Source organism: Lithobates pipiens, unplaced genomic scaffold, assembly GCF_037356315.1.
Source record: "Lithobates pipiens isolate NorthernLeopardFrog02 unplaced genomic scaffold, aLitPip1_a1.2 Scaffold_35, whole genome shotgun sequence".
NCBI classification, from domain to species: domain Eukaryota; kingdom Metazoa; phylum Chordata; class Amphibia; order Anura; family Ranidae; genus Lithobates; species Lithobates pipiens.
Genome location: NW_027507811.1, coordinates 23,564,736 through 23,571,338, shown reverse-complemented (window position 1 = coordinate 23,571,338; position 6,603 = coordinate 23,564,736). Strand labels below are relative to the sequence as shown.

The window sequence follows — 6,603 nt, the reverse complement described above, 5'->3', positions numbered from 1 at the left end:
TGCTCACCATCCTTGTGGCCTCCTCAAATGGTGACAGGACAGTGCATGCATCCCTGATCATGCCCCACTGGCGTGGTGAGAAAAAACCAAGCTCCCCTGACCCTGTCCTGGTGCCGTAGTCGCACAGGTACTCATTGATGGCCCTCTGCTGCGTGTGCAGCCGCTGCAGCATGGCCAACGTTGAGTTCCACCTGGTGGGCATGTCACATAAAAGGCGGTTCTTGGGCAGGTTCAACTCCTTTTGGAGCTCAGCCAGCCGAGCACAGGCATTAAATGATCGGCAGAAATGCACACAGACTTTCCTGGCCTGCTTCAGGACATCCTGTAAGCCTGCCCAAGAACCACTGCACCACCAGGTTAAGGACGTGAGCTACACAGGGCACATGGGTCAGTTGTCCTTGTCAGAGGGCGGAGAGGAGGTTGGTGCCATTGTTTCAAACCACCATTCCTGGCTTAAGCTGGCGTGGCGTCAACCACCTCTCGGCCTGCCCCTGCAGAGCTGACAAAACATCCGCCCCAGTGTGGCTCCTGTCCCCCAAACAAACCAGCGCAAGCACGGCATGGCATTGTTTTGCCTGCGTATTTGCGTAGCCCCTGGAACGCCTACGGAGCACCGCTGGTTCTGAGGACAGAGCACTGGAAGAGGCCATGGAGGAAGAAGAAGAGGAGGGGGTGGAGGAGAGAAGTGTGTCACAACCAATAGTAGCATTTTGGAGGCATGGTGGCGGAACAACCTCCAACACTACTGCACCTTGTCCTGCATCCTTCCCAGCTGCCAGAAGAGTGACCCAATGGGCCGTGAAAGACAGGTAACGTCCCTGTCCATGCCTGCTGGACCATGAGTCAGCGGTAATCTGCACCTTACCGCTGACCGCCCTGTCCAGCGAGGCAAGGACATTGCCTTCCACATGCCGGTAGAGAGCCGGAATCGCCTTCCCTGAGAAAAAGTGGCGTTTGGGGACCTGCCACTGAGGAACCGCACATTGTACAAACTCACGTAAGGGGGCCGAGTCTACCAACTGAAAAGGCAGCAGTTGAAGTGCTAGCAATTTAGCCAAGCTAGCATTCAACCACTGGGCATGTGGATGGCTGGGAGTGAACTTCTTTCCCCGGTCCAGCAGCTGGGGCAGGGACATTTGCCTGCTATAATTGGACGTGGGTGTACTGCTAGCAGAGTGCCCGGAAGCACTTGGCTGTGACACACCTAATTCTACACCTTCATTCCTCTCAGAGCAGGTTTCAGAGAGGACTGAAAGTCTAGTGGGGTTGGAGATCCCAGCTGATGAGGAGCAAGGAGAGGTCTGCTTTGTTCTTTGGTGTGGGTCTTTGAGGTACGCTTGCCAACGAGCTGCATGGCAGGTCAACATATGTCTGGTCAAGCATGTGGTGCCCAAGCGGCTGATGTTTTGGCCACGCGAGATACGCTTGAGACATATGTTGCAAATAGCAGCGGTGCGATCTGATGCACTCGTCTCAAAAAAGGCCCACACCAAAGAACTTTTAGAATAACGCGTAGAGGCAGCGCCCTGCACAGGCGGAGCTCTGCGGTGTGATTCAGTCGGTGTGCTGCCCCTAAGCTGGCCCCCGGAGAGCATCCTGCCTCGTTGGACATGTGCCTCCTCCTCCTCCTCTCTCCTACCAGGCACCCACGTGGAGTCAGTGCCCTCATCATCCCCTCCCTCTTAATCGCTGGAGCAAACCTGGCAGTATGCTGCAGCTTGTGGAACATGACTGCCAGATTGCTGTCCTTCTTGAGCATCCCCTCTTTCTGCATTCACGCTACTGCCTTCCTCTAGCTGAGTATCATCATACAGAGGCTACAAAACACTGGGCATCCTCCTGGAGCATGTACCCAACACTGTGCTCAAAGAGTTCAGGAGACTCCTCAGGAGGACATGGTGGGTCTAGGGAAGGAGTCACTGATGATGACATTGAGAGGAGAGAAGATGATGCATTGGCAGCTGCTTTGCTGGTACCCGGAGACTGGGTGAGAGAGGATGAGGAGGATGAAGAGGGCTTGGTCATCCACTCTACCAAGTCGTTGGCATGTTGCGGCTCAACATGTCCAGCTGCCGAAAAGAAGGACAAGCGTGTCCCATGGCCACGTGCTGATGATGACGATGCACCGCGTCCATGACCAGCACTGTTGTCTCTAGACACAGAGCCTGCTTGCCCTCTTTTATCGGCTCGCGCTTGTCTGCCTCTCCTTGCTGGCCTTCCAGACATGGTAATGGCCTGAAGGGAGTTGGGAAAACCAGCAATTGGTTAGTGTATATTGTGCTGGAGGCACACACAACTTCCACTAACTCCTGCAGATGGCAGATGGCTCAAATAGAGAAGAGCTATGTAGGTGGATATAGCGGTGTATACTGGGTTCAGAGCACGCAGACAGCACGCACAAGCTCCTACCGCTGACTGCAAGCTCTATTTAAAACGAGCAAGATAGTTTGCTATATAGGTGGATATAGCGGTGTATACTGGGTTCAGAGCACGCAGACAGCACGCACAAGCTCCTACAGCTGACTGCAAGCTCTATTTAAAACGAGCAAGATAGTTAGCTATATAGGTGGATATAGCGGTGTATACTGCGTTCAGAGCACGCAGACAGCACGCACAATCTCCTAACACTGACTGCAAGCTCTATTATAAAAGATAGATATATCGCTAGCTATATAGGTGAATATAGCGGTGTATACTGCGGTCAGGGCACGCAGACAACAACCACTACAGAAGAGCAAGAACGAAAAATCAGCCGATAACGATCGGTGTACACTGTGTTGAAGGTACACAGAAAACCCAGTAACTGCTACAGACGCCAACACTACACAAGGCCGCCGTGCTGGTGGCCTTTTATAGTGTGGGGCGTGTACTACACAGCCTGAGCTATGATTAGCCACAGGCATCCTGCCTATGGCCAATCATGGCTCTCCTCGCTGCCGGCGCTGTGATTGGCCAAGCATGAGGGGTCACAGTGCATGCTTGGCCAATCATGAGCCAGCAATGCACTGCGCCATCGCAGTGCATTGTGGGCCGTGAGCGCCACACGAATTTGGCGCGAATGGCCCATAAAGTTCGGAATTCGCCGAACGGGGCGAACAGCCGATGTTCGTGTCGAACATATGTTTGAATCGAACACGAAGCTCATCCCTATGCTAGACCCATGACATCAAATCTGTCAATGGAGTTTGCAGGATTAGTTTGAAAATGGACTAGCAAGCAAGTCAGATGATGATGTTGATCAGCAGTCAAAAGCTATTTTTCAAAGATGTGGTGTTTAGGCTTTGTTTCAGTTCCTGCAGTGGTGTAAATAACGCACGTAATTAAAATTCTGTAAATTTGAAACTCAACACTAGAGAAAATTGAGTACTGTCCATGATACTTTTTTTTAACTGGACACTAAAAAACAACCTAAGCCGCAGTTTCCATATTCTCCACAAGTTGGTGATCCCCTGGGAAGTGATGTAAAGTACAGACCGGAAGTGATGTAAGGTACAGACAGGAAGTGATGTAGAATACAACAGGTGCTGGGACACATGTGAGTCGAGAGACGTATAGAGGTGACATTGCTGGAACTGGCAGCAGAGGAGGTAATAATATATTATTTTACAATAACCCCCCGTCATGTCTGTCCTCTTCCTCCATAGTCACTGTGATGTCTTTTATGATTTATATTACAGATTTGTTTTAACCACTTGATCCCCAAGCTTTTTCCCTTTCAATGATTTTTATTGAAATTAAGTTTTATCAATAAGAGGGTTCACTGTGATACATATTTCGTTCACAATCATGTTACAGTTGTGGATCTCAAATTAGTGCAAAAGAAACCATATGTACTTATATTAAAACACTTATCAACAAACTAGTGAATCATAGAATAACCAACCTTCTCTTTCCAAGACTGTTCATTATATATCTGATAACACTATCAATAACCTTTACATCACACAATAAAGAAACCGTTGCGAGGTAGAATCCGGTTATCCAGCCTGGAATCGTAGCAGATATTTAATGGTTAATGTATGCTGGTTTGGATAATCCATGGAGCCCACTATCACATTAATGGGAACCCAACCATGGGAACAAAATAGCCCTTTATGTAAAAGGAAAAATAGGAAATAGAAAGGTGGATGAAAGAAGAAAAGAGACGAAAGGTAAAAAGGGAGAAAATAAGGCAGGAGAAAAGAGGGAAAGAGGGGAAGACAATTTTAGCTGCCATCAAAATAAAAGAAATGAGGGACCTGAGATGCTTAGGCAGATCATTCGAGAGGTCAGAGAATAGGGCTGTTTTAACATTTTTAGATATATTCACTCCGGTCACCGAGTATAGCAAATTAAAAATTCTTATCCAGAATCTGTTAACTTTTGGACATGTCCACCAGGTGTGGAACACTGTGCCCACTTGACCGCACCCTCTAAAACAGAGGGGCGAAGCATCCGGGTGTATTTTAGCTATCCGCGTCTCCCCAAGCTTTTTCTAGCACTTTTGGTTTACATGTAACAATCAGTATTTTTAGCTAAAAAATTTCTTACAACCTCAGAAAATATAAAATATATATTTTTTTTAAGCAGAGGCCCTAGAGAATATATTGGCGAATGTTGCAATCTTTCACATCACAGGGTATTTGCGCAGCAGATTTTTAAACGCCATTTTTTCGGAAAAATACACTTTTTGGAATTTGAATGCAAAAATACACAGTACATAACCCAATTTTTTGGTAAAATATAAAAGATGATGTTACATGAGTAAAAAGATATCAAACATGTCACGTACAATGGTGACAAATGATGTAAATGTTATGATCTGTCGGCGGTGCTTTAAAAGCATTTACAGGTTACCGCTTTAGATTTGCAGGAGATCTGATGCTAGAATTTAAAATAGTTAAACACCACGCTTAGCTTATTCAAATTCAAACATATTTGGCATAAATGGGTAAATCAAGCATAACTATAGTTGTAAAAGTCCCATTTGGTGAAATAAAGTGCTCGTGCATAGATGAATAATCAATGCTCCAATATTCAGTGTTCAGACAGAGGTGCCCCACATGGATGTACACTCACCCCTAAACATTGACCTCCTATCGCTAAAATGGTCACTTGCGCTTTGTGGGGAATGAAGACCCCTAGATGATGACTTCTAAGGTCAGCTGTGCTTAAGGTAATCCTCCATGGATAGGAAGAAAAAAATAGGGGGCTCCCATAGTATAAAACCATTATTTATTAAAAGAATTTCAAAGTAAATTAAAGGGGTTGTAAAGGTAAATGTTGTTTCACCTTAATGCATTCTATGCATTAAGGTGAAAAAACATCTGAGACTGCCTGCGCCCCCAGCCCCCCCCCCCCCCCCGTTTTACTTACCCGGCCCCTCGAAAATCCCGTGCTCGCCCCCGCTGTCCTCTTCACCGCTCAGCCTGGCCGCTGATTGACTGGAGTGGATGGATGGAAAGCGGAGCGCGGGGGGGGCGGGGCTGTGTGATACAGCGAGTGGCTATAGCCGCCGGCTGTATCACGGGAGTGCTCCCGCAGGTGCTTCTCACCATGCGAGGGAGCTCGCATGAACGTGAGAAGTACCTGTGGGAGAAGGCAGAGACAGCCGCGGAGGGACCCTAGAAGAGCAGGATTGGGGCCACTCTGTGCAAAACGAGCTGCACAGTGGAGGTAAGTATAACATGTTTGTTATTTAAAAAAAAAAAAAACTTTACAATCCCTTTAAGTAGGATGCACTCACATGTTCTGGTGCCTATGCCTGGCACCCGGTGTGATAAGCATGTGTTTTAATGGATGGTGCGTCCAAAGCGACTGCTAACGGCAGGAAAAAGCGACTGTAAAAATGCGCTTTTAGTAGTTTTTTTCATTGGCGTTAATGCGCATTTAGCCCTTTTTAGCTTTTAGCAGCGTTTCAATGCCTCTATTTAAAATCAATGGTTCCCTATGAGAGCCGTCTTCTGATTCGACTTTCAGCCCATTGATTTGAATAGAAGTCATGATCCGGCTTGTGGTGCGACATGAGCTCTAAAGGATCTGGAGGGGTTAACCACACACCAAAACATAAAAAAACAGCGTGGGGTCCCCTCCCCTCAACGTCCAAACCAGGCCCTTTGAGTATGGTATGGATCTTGAAAAGGAAACCCCATGCCAAAATAGAAAATAAAATGGTGTAGGGTGCCCTCCCAAGACCATACCAGATCATTCAGTCTGGAATTGATTTTGAGGGGAAACCTCATGCCAAATAAAAAAATGGTGTGGGACCCCCCCCCACCGAAATCCATACCAGACCTTGTTCAAGTATGCATTCCCAGCAATTCAGGAAAAGGGGGAACGAGCAATCACCCTCCTCCTCCTGGACCATACCAGGCCACACACCCTCAACATGGGGAGTGTGCGTGCTTTGGGGAGGGGGGTCTGCGCCCCCCACCCCAAAGCACCCTGTCCCCATGTTGATGGGGACAAGGGCCTCTTCCTGACAACCCTGGGCAGTGGTTGTGGGGGTCTGAGGGCAGTAGGCTTATCAGAATCGGGAGTCCCCCTTTAACAAGGGCCCTCCTCCATGTTAATGAGTAGGGTAGTATGTACCCCCTACCAATTCACCCAAAAAAGGGCAATTCT

General features: G+C 47.9%; 1 protein-coding gene across 1 annotated transcript in view; it reads left to right on the top strand.

Annotated features, from left to right (window-relative positions):
- The first annotated feature begins 3,494 nt into the window (after window positions 1-3,494).
- Window positions 3,495-6,603, top strand: part of LOC143956393 (uncharacterized) — a 39,345-nt gene continuing 36,236 nt past the window's right edge. Inside the window, exon 1 of the mRNA XM_077466609.1 lies at window positions 3,495-3,587. The gene's annotated coding sequence lies outside the window, so the exon portion shown is untranslated. The remainder of the gene's footprint in view (window positions 3,588-6,603) is intronic.